The sequence below is a fragment of the Podarcis bocagei genome (assembly GCF_964188305.1).
Source record: "Podarcis bocagei genome assembly, chromosome: 5".
In the NCBI taxonomy this organism is placed as follows: Eukaryota; Metazoa; Chordata; class Lepidosauria; order Squamata; family Lacertidae; genus Podarcis; species Podarcis bocagei.
The window spans coordinates 57813788-57827349 of NC_138129.1; the positions used below are offsets into that span (position 1 = coordinate 57813788).

Genomic DNA, 13562 nt, shown 5'->3' on the forward strand with positions numbered 1-13562 from the left:
TGTCTTCGGGTGTCTTCCCGTGTAAGAGTTGGGGTGTCTAGGCGACGTTTCGACGAGGTCTCACTCGTCATCTTCAGGCTGGTGCTTTCGGCTTCTTGTTACTGGAACAGAGCAGGATCTCAGTGTTTGAGTTCCTATAAATACTGTTGAGGGGGTGTGGTGCAGAGAAGAAGTTCCCAGGTTATTGTGCCTTTTCTTCTTTTGTTCCTTAATTACTTGGGGGATATCTTGAGTGATATCTTGAGTGATATTCTGAGTACCACTTAGGTGGGTCATTAAGTGTGGATTAGTTGCTATAGCTTTCGTGTCTTGACCTTTTGAGCTTGTGAAGAGATTTTTCTGAGAAGATGGCTGTACTGCACTGAGTTGTGCTCTGGCTTGGCTTCGTGTATAGGGGCGAGCTGTGGTTTTGTGCCCTGTGCCAGCCAGATCTGTGTAGGGATTGCAGGGGGGTGCAGCATCCGGAGGTGCCACTATGGTTTGGCTACCGGATGGAGTCTGTAATTTATCTGTGGAGAGGGTCTGGGTTTGGGTCTGGTGTGGTTGATAGGTGATGGCGTTCTGTGTGCCTCTGGTCCTGGTGTCGGTTTTTGTGGGGAGGGCTAATTTCCAGATGTCTGGCAGGCGGGACGTGTCGTCACGCTTGTTCATGTTGTGAGGGTGTTTCTCTATCTCGATGGCTTCCATGATTATTCTCTTGTGGTGATGTTCCATGTTAAAGAGCAATTTGGAATCTGCAAAATTAATTTCGTGTCCTGTTTCTTTCATGTGTTGGAAAAGAGAGGAGGTTTTTTCTTCTTTTTTGACGGCATTCTTGTGTTCTGCGATACGTGCATTTATTCGTCTGTTTGTTTGTCCAATGTACGTGGCTGGGCAGACTTTGCAGGGTATTTCATAGACCCCTTGGTTTTCCAACTGGATTTTATCTTTGGGGTTTCTGAGGATATTGGCTATTTTTTGGTTGGTGCAAAAGGCTGTTTTGATATTGTGTTTATGGAGGATTTTGCTGATTTTGTCTGTAGTGCCCTTGATATAAGGAAGGAGGGCCATGCCATTGTTTTCTTCTGTGTCTTGGTTTTTGGGGGGTGTTTCTTTTTGGATTAGCTTCGTAACCCTGTTTTGCTGGTATCCATTGGCGATTAACACATTTGAGAGATTCTGTAACTCAGTTGTCAAGTGGTCTTTGTCAGCCAGGCGTTTGGTTCTGGAGATGAGAGTCTTGGCTACGGAGTTTATTTGTGCAGGGTGGTGGTGTGATTGTGCATGTAAGTAGCGGTTGGTGTGTGTTTTTTTCTGGTAGATAGTGTGTCCTAGGGAGCCATCAGGTTTTTTGTAGATTAGGACGTCAAGGAAGGGAAGTTGGTTGTTGGCTTCTATTTCCATAGTAAATTGTATTTTGGGGTGTAGGCTGTTGAGATGTGTGAGGAAGCTGTCTAGTTTTTCTTTCCCGTGTGGCCAAATTACAAAGGTGTCGTCAACATATCTGAGCCAAAGTTTGGGTTTGTGTTCTGACTTGTCTAAAGCATTGGTTTCAAAGTGTTCCATGTACAAATTTGCGATGACCGGTGAGAGGGGTGATCCCATAGGCGCTCCTTCTATCTGTTTGTATCTTTGTCCATTGTGGATGAAGTACGTGTTGGTTAGGCAGTGGTTGGTCAGGTCCAGGATGTATTTGGGGGGATTGTATTTGTTTTGAATGGCTGTCAAGGCTTCATTAATGGGCACTTGAGTGAAGAGAGATACAACATCGAAGCTCACAAGTAGGTCATCGGGATGTAGGTTTTGCTTCTTTATTGTTTCTATGAACTGGAAGGAGTTAGTAACGTGTGAAGCGATGGATTCTGCATAGGGCTGAAGTTGCTTAGCGAGAAATTTAGCGAGATTTTGTAGAGGTGAGCCTATGGAGCTGACTATTGGTCTGAGTGGTGTTCCTTCTTTGTGTATCTTGGGGAGACCGTAGAGTTTGGGGCATCTGGATGATTTTTCTCTGGGGATGATTCTTAGCTGGATTTCTTCACTGATAGGAGAGGCTTTTATTTTGGATTTGGTGGTTTTTTCCAGATAGGTGGTGGGATCTGTTTTTATAGGTTGGTAGGTAGGGTCTTGGAGTAGATTTGATAGTTTTGCTTGGTAGTCCGATGTGTTCATCACAACAGTGGCATTACCTTTGTCTGCTGGGAGAATGATTATGTTGTTGTCTTTCTTCAGGTTGGTGAGTGCTTTCTGTTCTTCTTTGTGTAAATTGCTTCTGGGTGGTTTGCTGGAGCAGAGGATGTTGGTGACTTCAAGTCTGATTTTATTGGCTTCATCTGGGTCGATTTTGGTTAGGCTAGCTTCGACTCCGCATATGATGTTTTCCGTGGGGATGCGTCTCGGGGCGACTGCAAAGTTGAAACCTTTGGAGAGTACTTTGGTTTCAGTTGGGGTGAGGATCCTGTCTGATATGTTATGTACTGTTTGTTTCATGGGTTGTTGTGGAGGGTGGCTGGGCTTCTGGCGTTTCTCTAGTTTGTGGAGTTTGTTGGTGTGTCTGTCTGTCTTATGTGAGGTCTCAGTTTCAGCTCTCCAGACGGCTAGTTGTTTGCATTTGTCCCAGAGTGCAGGGTGGATTTTGTTACAGAGTTTGAGGTGAAGAGTGAGCAGATCTTTGTTGGTTTGGTTTAGTAGGTATCTTTTCTTATGTATTTCGTTTCTGATTAGGGATAGTTCAGTTCGTTTCAGGATCCTTTCGGTAGCTGGGGTTTTAGAGTGGAATTTAAGTTGGAAGCATGTGGGAATTAATATATATATATATATATATTTGAAATAAATAAATATTTGACTCTATACCCCAGTGGATTTTAGAAGGTTATTTATTTATTTATTTATACTCCACATACTCTGGCTGTATCTTAGCCATTGCAATTTCCCAGGGGCTTCTTCTACAGTTTCAGTAGCTTTGGGGCATTTATAATACTGGATGCCAAACTCTGGTTTTTATAATATTTTGCCTTGCACTACAATAGATGTGCCATAGTATTGTTTTCTTCTCCACCCTGCCACTTGATAGCCAGAGCTGAGCTGGATGTTGAGGTTTTAAGAGTTCCATATTTTAATTTGCTTTTAATAATTAATGTATATGTGGCTTTGCTTTTAAAATATTATTCTCCACCTATGCTTTTACAATCCTTGCTGGAGGCCTTTTGGTACAAGAGGGAAATGCTTTGGGATACTGATTTCTACTTTTTACATACTATATGCTGCTCACAGAGCTGGCCCAAGACATTTTGCTTCCTGATGTGGAAAAGCAAATGTCACACAAAAATCAGGTTGCATAATAATACCTAAGGCCAGCCAGGTTATTTAGGCACCTGAGGCAAAAAACCAAAAATGAAAAATGAAACAAATCTCCTGCTTCTTGGAAGAAAACAGAATAATGATGAATTAATAAGTTTTTGCTGCCCTTTCATGACACTCAGAATCATCCACCTGATGCACCTGCCTCACTCTGTCTAATGGTAGAGCTGGCTCTGGCTACACATCTAAACTATACACCAAAATGCCTTCAGGAGGGGGAAAGTGTGAACATAGAATGGAATAAACCACCAATGGGAGATGTGTTGGTGCATTCATTGTTGGTTCAGGGGGGGGGCGGGGAATTGACGCGCAGCGTAAATTAATAATGCAGAGTTTTAAAGAATAAAAGCTTTACTGAGTTAAAATAAACTTCTTTATAAACAACATGGTTCCAAACAGTTTGACTGAGATTACATACTGACTCTGTTCACAGCTGAGGCAGACAGACTCTCACTGAAATCTTACAGAGAGCACAAAGTGAAACTGGTTGCTAAGTCACGTGTCAGAATGACTCAACAGTTAGCAGTTAGGCTTGAATAACTTTAGTAGGAACAAATGATTGTGCAGTCCCAGCACTTCCCGGCCTGCTTTGCTGCTTCTGCTCTAATGTGTCTTTGTCACATGACAAAAATTGTATAAAATAAGAATTCCTGCACGTTAAGATCCAAGTTTGGGGCATGCTCGAAGCAGATTCCCTAAAGTAGACAATACTGACCTAGATGGAGCAATGGCCTGACTCTGCTGCTATGATCTAGCATCCCTAAAGCACTGTGCTTAGCCAACGGCCACCTTTGCATGCCCAAAGGCTTCATCTCTTCAGCAGGAGGACCTGGAGTGGGGCTGATTCTTTGTAGGGTTAAGATCAGCACAGGCCAACACCTGAGGCAACACAAACCCTGTCACAGCAGGACAAGACAGGCATTCACAAGCAACCTGCTCCACCTACATCACCTCAAAAGGATTCAAAATCCAGATTAACACCGGTGACTTAATCATGTTGTCAAGCTTATTTGTGAAACAATTGGAAAGAAAAGCTTTCCAATGTTCAGCACTGGAGCAATTACACCTTTGAGCCTCGCACCTTCTTTTTTTTTTATAATAGTTTTTTATTTGCTTTTTTCCAGGGTAAAAATACAACATCAGTAACACAACAAAAGCGGTTTTAGAGGAAAGAAAAGAAGTTATAAAGAGAAAGAAGAAATTCACTTTTTCAGATCAATTTTCATAATCAACCAGACTTCCCCACGTCTTCCATCCCCTGCTTTCTTTACAATAAAAAATAAACAGCAAATTAATACCTTATTTCAATTGTTTTTGTGTTTTCCTTTGGTTATATAATCCATAATTTATACGTTTCAAAGTCTTTAAAACTTAGTTTCTGTCATTTACCAATTTCAATACTGAGGCATGTTTTTCCAAAGCACTTAGCAAACTCTCAACATTCATATAACTTATAATGTTTTTGTAAATAGTCCTTAAATTTTTTCCAGTCCTCTTCCACTGCATCTTCTCCCAGGTCTCGGATTCTGCCTGTCAATTCGGCTAATTCCATATAGTCAATCAGCTGCGAATGCCATTCTTCCAGCGTGGGTAGTTCCTGTGCTTTCCAGTATTTAGCTATAAGAATCCTTGCTGCTGTGGTTGCATATAAGAAGAAAGTTCTATCTTTTTTTAACACTCTCTGGCCCACAATGCCCAGGAGGAAGGCCTCTGGTTTCTTGCAAAAGGTGTATTTAAACACCTTTTTCAACTCGTTATAAATCATTTCCCAAAAAGCCTTCACCCTCGGGCATGTCCACCAGAGGTGAAAAAAAGTTCCTTCGGCCTCCTTGCATTTCCAACATTTATTATCAGACAAATGATAAATCTTTGCAAGTTTGACTGGGGTCATGTACCACCTGTATACCATTTTCATAATGTTTTCCTTTAAGGCACTACATGCCGTAAATTTCATACCGGTGGTCCACAACCTTTCCCAGTCTTCAGACATAATGTTGTACCCAATGTCTTGTGCCCATTTTATCATTGCTGATTTAACTATCTCGTCTTGGGTATTCCATTCAAGCAACAAGTTATACATTCTTGAAAGCACTTTCGTCTTAGGTTCAAATAGTTCTGTCTCTAATTTTGATTTCTCCACCTGGAAACCAATTTTTTTGTCTTTTTTAAAAATCTCTAGAATTTGGGCATAATGAAACCAGTCTCGCACCTTTCCTTTCAATTTTTCAAAACTCTGCAACCTCCAAGTATCACCATCTCTCTCAATTATATCACCATATCTCAACCAGCCACTCCCCATATTACGTAGTTTTATGGCCTTGGCCTCTGTCGGTGATAACCACCTCGGGGTCTTACTTTCAAGTAAGTCCTTGTATTTAGTCCAGACAATAAGTAAGGCTTTCCTGACAATATGGCTTTTAAACAATTTATGAGACTTTGCCTTGTCGTACCACAGATATGCATGCCACCCATACACATTACTGTGCCCTTCTAGATCTAGGACATCAGTGTTTTCCAACAGAAACCAGTCTTTCATCCAGCAGAGAGATGCAGCTTCATAATACAATCTTAGGTCCGGCAGGGCAAACCCCCCTCTTTCCTTTGCGTCTGTTAATATCTTAAATTTTATTCGGGGCTTTTTGCCCTGCCAGACAAATTTCGTGATATCTCTCTGCCACTTTCCAAAACATTCCACTCTGTCCACGATCTGAAGGGTTTGAAACAAGAACAACATTCTTGGCAATACATTCATCTTTACCGCAGCAATTCTTCCCGACAAGGTAAGCTTCAATCTTGACCAAGTTTCCAAGTCCTTTTTAATTTCTGACCAGCATTTTTCATAATTGTCCTTAAATAAATTCAAATTTCTCCCAGTCAAGTTAACCCCTAGGTATTTCACTTTTGTAACCACATTTAATTCTGTTTCCTTCTGAAACCCATCTATTTCTGCAGATGTCAAGTTTTTTGCCAGAACCTTAGTTTTTTGTTTGTTCAACTTGAATCCCGCCACCCGACCAAACTCAGAAATTAGTTCAAGAGCTCTTTTTGTACTGGTTTCTGGCTCCTGTAGTGTCAAAACCAAATCGTCTGCAAAGGCCTTAAGTTTGTATTGCTTTTCTCCGACCTGTATTCCCTCCACCAGCTGATCCCTCCTAATCCAGTTCAGTAAAACCTCCAGGACAGAAATAAATAACAAGGGTGATAGGGGGCACCCCTGTCGTGTCCCTTTTTCAATTTTAAACTCCTCCGTCACCACACTGTTTACTATCAATTTAGCCCTTTGTTCTGAATAGATAGCTTCAATACTATTTTGAAACGCCCTTCCCACTCCCATCCCTTCCAGATTTTTCTTCATAAATTTCCAAGATATATTGTCGAAGGCCTTCTCCGCGTCTATAAAAATCAAGACTGCTTTTGTATTCATATTTGTCTGAAGTAACTCCAAAACATCAATAATATTCCTAGTATTATCAGACAAATGCCTACCAGGGAGAAAGCCTGCTTGGTCCTTATGAATTACTTCATTCAAAACTTTTTTCAGTCTGTTTGCTAAAATATCAGCAAAAATTTTGTAATCCACGTTTAGGAGTGAGATGGGACGATAATTTCTGAGTTGAGTCTTTTCAGATTCCAATTTTGGTATCAGAGTGATGAATGCTTCTTTCCACGATTCTGGTGCCCCCTTCCCTTCCATGATCTGGTTGCATACCTCCATTAATGGTTGTGTCAAATATTCCATCAGAGTCTTGTAGTATTTGGAGGTAAGCCCATCTGGGCCCGGAGATTTGCCTATTTGCAGATTCTGAATGGCTCTTTCAATTTCCTGTTGTGTTATTCTACAGTTCAGGGTTGTTTGTTTGTCTTGTGTTAGCTTTTGCAGGCCGTGACTTTTTAAGAAATTATTTATTTCAATCTCTGCTTGTGGTCCTTGGGTGTACAGCTTTTTAAAGTATCTCTGGAAACACTTTCTAATTTCTTCTGGTCTCTGAATACATTCTCCCTCGACCTCCAGATTGGTGACAAAGTTCAATTTTTGTCTCTTCTTCAGCTGCCATGCCAGCAGCTTCCCACATTTATTCGCCGACTCAAATGATCTTTGTTTCATCTGTCTAATTTTCCATTCGATTTCTTGGTTTATCAATTTTGTATATTGTGCTTGATAGAATTTTATTTCTCTTAAGACCTCTTTTGATTTTGGATTTAATCTCAATTTTCTTTCTCCCTCTCTTATTTTTTCCAAAATCTTGTCCTTTTTACCATTCCAGAGCTTCTTTTTGATAGTGTTCTGTTGTATCAGGAACCCTCTCATAACGGCTTTACTCGCGTCCCAGATTATCTTCTTTTCCACCGAAGTATTCAAGTTTATTTCAAAATAGTCTTTCAGCGTTTTTTGGGCCTTCTTCACAATCTCCTGGTCTCTAAACAAGTAGTCATTCATTCTCCATCTGAAGGATCCAGCTGGTGTAAGTCTCAAGTCCATTTTCAAAGCATTATGGTCGGAGCAGGTTTTAGGACAGGTCTCTATTTTTTTTGTCTTAGGTGCCAGTCCTCTTGATATCCAGATTTGGTCGATTCTTGTCCATGATAGATGGGCCTCAGAGAAGAAAGTTCCCTCCATGCCTAGAGGGTTCTTTGTCCTCCAAATGTCAATCAGATCCATATTGTCTGTAAGTTCAAAGAAGGTCTTTGGAAGTCTGCCATCCTTGTTCAGGTTTTGGTTTTGTGACTTATCCATGTAGGTAGAGACTACCCCATTCATATCTCCCATCAAAATGATGTTGGTGTAGTCAATATGATCCAGCATTGTCTCGTGCAGTTTCTTGTAAAATTCCGATTTCCCATCATTTGGTGCATATATTCCAACTATCAAAAATTTTTCTCCTTGTGATTGTATTTCAATCGCCAAAATTCTTCCTTGTTCATCTTTAAATACCAATTTTGGTGCCAGATTCTCCTTTGCATAAATCACTACTCCTCTTTTTTTAACCTTGTCTGATGAAATAAACTCTTGGCCTAGTTTCTTATTAATTAACACTCTCCTGTGGAGCCTGGTCACATGCGTTTCTTGAAGACAGATGACGTCCAATTGCTCTTTTCTTAAAATGTGAAAAATCTTCTTCCTTTTCTCGGGAGAATTTGCGCCATTTATGTTCCAACTGAGTAACTGCAGAGACATCCTGGATCAATTTATTTGTCGGTGGGGGTGCCTCCTTTGTCTTCTTCACCTGGAGGTGGAACCGGGTTAGAACCAAACGGGGGAGGTGGCCAGGCTCCTGCTACTCCTTTCCGAAGGTCCTCCCCGTGATCGTTTAAGAACTTTTCTTGCTCCTCCGCTGTTCTAATTCTTACCTTCCTCTCTTTCAAGGTAAAAGATAGTCCTTGAGGGAATTCCCACCTATAAGGGATTTTATTGTTTCTCAATAGGCTTGCTAGGTCTTTATACGTAGTTCTTAAATCCAAAAGCTGTTTTGGTATATCTCTGAAGATTTCTGCCGTCTTTCCCTGTATCACCAAAGAATTTCTAAAATGTAGGCCGAGTATGTTGTCTTTTTCTTGCTTTGATCTCAAAATGATCAAGCAATCTCTTGGTTTATCCTTCTTGACCACTCTTCCTAGTCTAAAAGCGGTGACTATTTTAAAGTCCTTCTCTTCTGTCAATCCCCAAAATTTGGAGATTTCTGTTGTCAAAAAGCCAATCAAGTCCTCTTTTCCTGATTCTGGAATATTTCTCAATCTGAGATTATTTTCCCTGTTTTTCAATTCTGCCAGGGACAGGTACGCTTGCTGTTCAGTTACCTGTCTACTCAGTGGCCTCACCTCCCCTCTTAATTCCTCTATCCTCTTTTTGTTTTCGTCTGCTTTTGTATTTACTTCTTCAACTAATTTTCGGTTTTCTGTTGTGGCCTTTTCAATATTACTTATTGCCTGTGTATTTTTAGTGACCTGGTCTGTCAATTTATTAATAGAAGCTGTCACCTGGTCAAATTTAGCAGATTGTTCATCAAATCTGGCTGCCTGTTCGTCAGCTTTCTTATTCAATGCTGCCAGTTGTTCCAATATTTCTTTAGAGACAGGATCTATCCCTCCAGCAGCCATCTCCCCTAAGGGTGGTTGTATAATTTGTCCTTCTTGCAGACCTGTCACAATTGGAACAGACGATCTGCGTAGCTGTCCAGGCAAAGTTGTTTGCACAAGTTCAGATTGTTTTGCTTTCTTTGCAGCCCTTGTTTTTGGTGCGCCACTCATTCCACAGCTGTCCCAGGATCAAGGTCAAATTGTAAATCCCATGGGAAACAATCCAGAGAGAGTAAACTTCCAGAAAAAAAAAAACCGGCAGTTCTCAGAGACTATTAATTCTGTAATCCAGTAGGGGGAGCTCCCAAAAACAAATTTAGGAGAGAAGGATAAAAAGTTTCCACCATTAAATTCCCACAAAGGAGGAGAAAGAAAAAAATAAAAGTTAAGTAGCATCCAAAACAGGGGGATCTTCCATTCAATTTTAACTGCAGAGAATAATAGTTCTTAACAAAGGTGCATGCAACAGTTCCCTTTCTTTTTTCCAAATACAAAGTAGCCCGATCTAATTTTGTATTTTGTATACAGTTACCGCAGTCCGATACAACTTATATCCAGGCAGATCGGGAGCCGGGTTTCGAAACTTTGTAATCCACAGGTGGGGAAGAAGAGAAACCACAGTTTTAATCCACTTACGAAGCTGTTATAACTTTTTTTTTAAAATTTGAACAGTCTAGATCGAGTTTGCAAAGTAAATTCCAACTTCTTTTTAGCTCCTTTCGATGCTTCCGCTTTAGAAAAGTCTTTGCTTGGCACTTTAAGCAGAGCCGGAAGACTGACTTCCTTTTTAGCGTCTCCCGCTTTCAGCCGAATTTCGCCAAATTAATTCCAAATAAAACTTTAAACTTCTTACTCACGAGTAAGTTGTTTCAATTCAGTTGTTGAAGGAAGAAAGGTCAGCGCTAATCAGCAGCAGCCGCGCGGCTTCGCTTCCGCGGAAAGAGCGATGGATTCACAGCACCGCTACCCCCTCCACGTTCCGATACCCCTTACGGGGTCTCTTCTGCGTATCCGAGGTCGCTTCTGGTGCCCGCCGAACCCCACGGCCATGAGCTCACTCTACCCGTGGTTTGTCTGGATGGGTCGTCGCTGTGCCGCAGCGCACGACCCTTTTCCGCGGAGCCCCTCTTCAGCAGCTGAAGAGGACCGCCATTGCTGAGCGCGCCGCCTCCGGAAGTCCTGAGCCTCGCACCTTCAAGATCGTGTCCCTTCTCACTGGGCTCATATGCCATGTGGAGTAGTATGCATCTCCTTAGGGATGGTGGCACACAGAAATTCAGCCTGGGCTTCACTCCCACAGAGACAGGAAGATCTGATGCTAGTAGCTGCTCAAGTTTCCAGCCATTAGACATCACAGAATCTAGCTCTTTTTGGAGTTGTAGCATCCTGTAAACATAATTTACTGGCACCTGTAAATATTTCGCTTCTTCAAGTATAGCTTTCCCTGTGAGATCTCCATGTCAGAGATAGTGGAGCAATGGTCCAGGTTGCATTTCTGTCTATTAAGTCACCAGCTGTGACTTGTTGGAGTCAAGGTACAGCTGGCCTGGCAGAGGCAGAAAAGAAAGCTTTTGGGCTCCATGCAGAGCGTCTGCCAGGTGCCACCTACACTCAGCCAGATCAGTTCCTGGGGGTGCTGACAAGAGAGGGAGGGGCAGGAATAGCAACTCCCTTGCAGTTGTGAAGAATAGGAGCTGCAACAGCAGCAGGAAGCAGAGGCAGACCTGGGGTCCACATTAAAAAGAAAGGCACAGTCCCATTTGTTTTTCAGTTTCTCTCTCCTGTTGGCCCAGAAAAAGTTCATGTCTTTTAAAGGCTGTTCTTTCACAATACAGGAGCATGTCTATAATAATGAACAGTATTTTTGAGCAGCTTTTGAAGCCACTTTTGAAGAAACGGCTTTGTATTCCATTATCTTTTCACAATGGAGAGTAGTAGTTTTTTTTACCTCCAGTTTCCAGACAAATCTGTCAGTTCCATGAGACCAATATATTCTTTCAGTGCAGCTGCTTGTTCCATGTTGAATTAATTCAAATGTTATCTGTCAGACCTTCCTCTGTTTGAACCCCATTACTAGAAGCCCCGTCTTCAAGGAGATGTGCATAAACTGCTACTTCTCCTTCACTCCTCCCTGCCTCCTGCTGCTTGTTTTGCCTCCTTCCATCTCCCCCTCCATTCCTAACTTTTTCATTCCTCTAACTGTGGAGTATTTATTCTAAACAATTCACTTTTACTTGTGTGCCTCTGAATTGCAAACTGCCCTGTTTCCCTGCTGAATGTTGTAATCTCCTCATTTGCACCCCTTCAACTTGTGTAGATTTATTTCCTTGGCCAGGTCAACAAGGAGGTCAAACACTTGATAATTATCAACCTGAACTGAGGCTGCTTTGCTCAGGTTGATTAGTATGTTTCCAACCTCATAGGTAATCACTCTATCTTTGTCTTTGCTTGCCAATTCACACTGCCTTTCTGGCAAAACAAATCACTTCTTAGATCCAATTTAATTCCTTCTTGTTCTTTTGTCTTGATGACATAAACCATATATCCCTTATTACAAGAGTCTACAGGGCATTATCAAATGTCTATGTGTCCAAACACCATCCTGGATTCTGGAAGGAGAAAATGGAAGCTATTTGAGAGAAAGCAAAAGGAAATAGATAATTCTAGCATTGGGAAATGACAGCAGGGGAAGTCTTCACAACAAATGCCCAGTATCAAAGGCCTGCTAACAAAAACAAAGAACGCTTGCTTTTCACTGCCACAGGCAATTGCCCCAAACTCAAAAGTTGCAGGAACAGCAGAAGGCTGGATAACTGCACTTATATTTGTATACATTATTATTATTATTAGCTAGACTTGTTAGTAGCTTGTTAAACAAAACTCTCCAGGTGACCTTGCATTTAAAATCATTGACGTAGATACATTATAAAATTGACACATTCATACAAAACTACATTCAATTCATAAAAAATACACAGAACACACACACTGTAGATATGCAGTCCCTAGTAAACAAGTTTATGCTGTCATGACCTACAATTTGGGGACCCTGCAGTACATGGCAGAGGACTCTGATGAGGATGAGGTTCAGGATCCTTCCGGGGAGTGGGGAGAGAACCACCAGGACCTCAGTTAGGGCTCTTCCAGCCAGACGCCACAGTCTTGCAACTATCCTCTGATTTAGAGGGTGAGTCTCCTGCAGCACCTCTGCCTCCCCAGTTGCACACAAGCCAAAGATTCCCTGTAGGTTGCTCAGTCTAAAGTCTCTAAACGGCTTTCTAAAATGCTCTACAATCTTTAAATGGTGGCGTAAACTCAAGAGGCTGTGCCAAATTTTCATGGTTCCATTTGTCATACTAAAATTTGCAATTTCAGTTGGGTAGACTTCATCATCATCAGATCACATTCAGCAAATTATCAAAAAAGGCCAGATCCTTCCCTGATCGCCAACTACATTTCCAGTCAAGCTGCCCATGAGCTGCCAAAGCTGTTGCTGCTTCTGCCTCCATCTTTGGCAACAGTTCTGTAAATGGAACTCTGTGCCAAATCAGATGCCATGTAGCAAATGGGCTGACGTTGCACTGTGATGCAAGAGATGGCGAAAGCCAACAAAATGCTTTATAGTAAATAGTATACTGTATGTCATCATGTACTGATGGGAGGCATGGCAAGGTCACTTGAACAAGCACAGGGTTTCATGATTCAAAACAGGTACACAAATGCCAAGGGGTGGGTGTGTCACAAATTGCCCTTAAATAAGTCATTTTTTGACATACAAAAATGTTTTTCCTCCTTTGTCAAAAGAATCTGAAAACGCATGAGTAATTTAGGCTTGGATTTGGACACTGTGCAAGGAGGGGGTAGATACAGTGCAGATGGTGAAGTGGAAAATATATATACCGTAAATGCTCTTAAATTGTATTAGTAAGACAATATCATTTTTTTCAAAAGTTCTAGCTAATGTTTCTTTTAAAAATCTACATTCAAGGGATATTCAGGGATGCAATCTACCGGATTCACACAAATCTAATGTGCCATCGAATCTAATGCACACTTCCATTTTGAAAACCTTGAAACCAAAAAAGGATTTGCTAGTGAATGTAAATGTGCCATCAAATCTAATGCACACCCTAATTTTCATGATGCGATTT

The 13562-nt window shown here is 41.4% G+C and overlaps 1 long non-coding RNA gene across 3 annotated transcripts in view; it reads right to left on the reverse strand.

The window, feature by feature from the left end:
• The window catches only part of LOC308586559, a 110152-nt gene that overhangs the window by 77765 nt on the left and 18825 nt on the right, over window positions 1-13562 (reverse strand). The window contains exon 1 of one of the 3 annotated variants that reach the window (XR_014007939.1): window positions 3755-4036. The exons of the other annotated variants lie outside the window; for them this stretch is intronic. This is a non-coding gene — a long non-coding RNA (uncharacterized lncRNA). Of the gene's footprint in view, window positions 1-3754; window positions 4037-13562 lie in introns of those variants that run through there. 3 annotated transcript variants of the gene reach the window in all.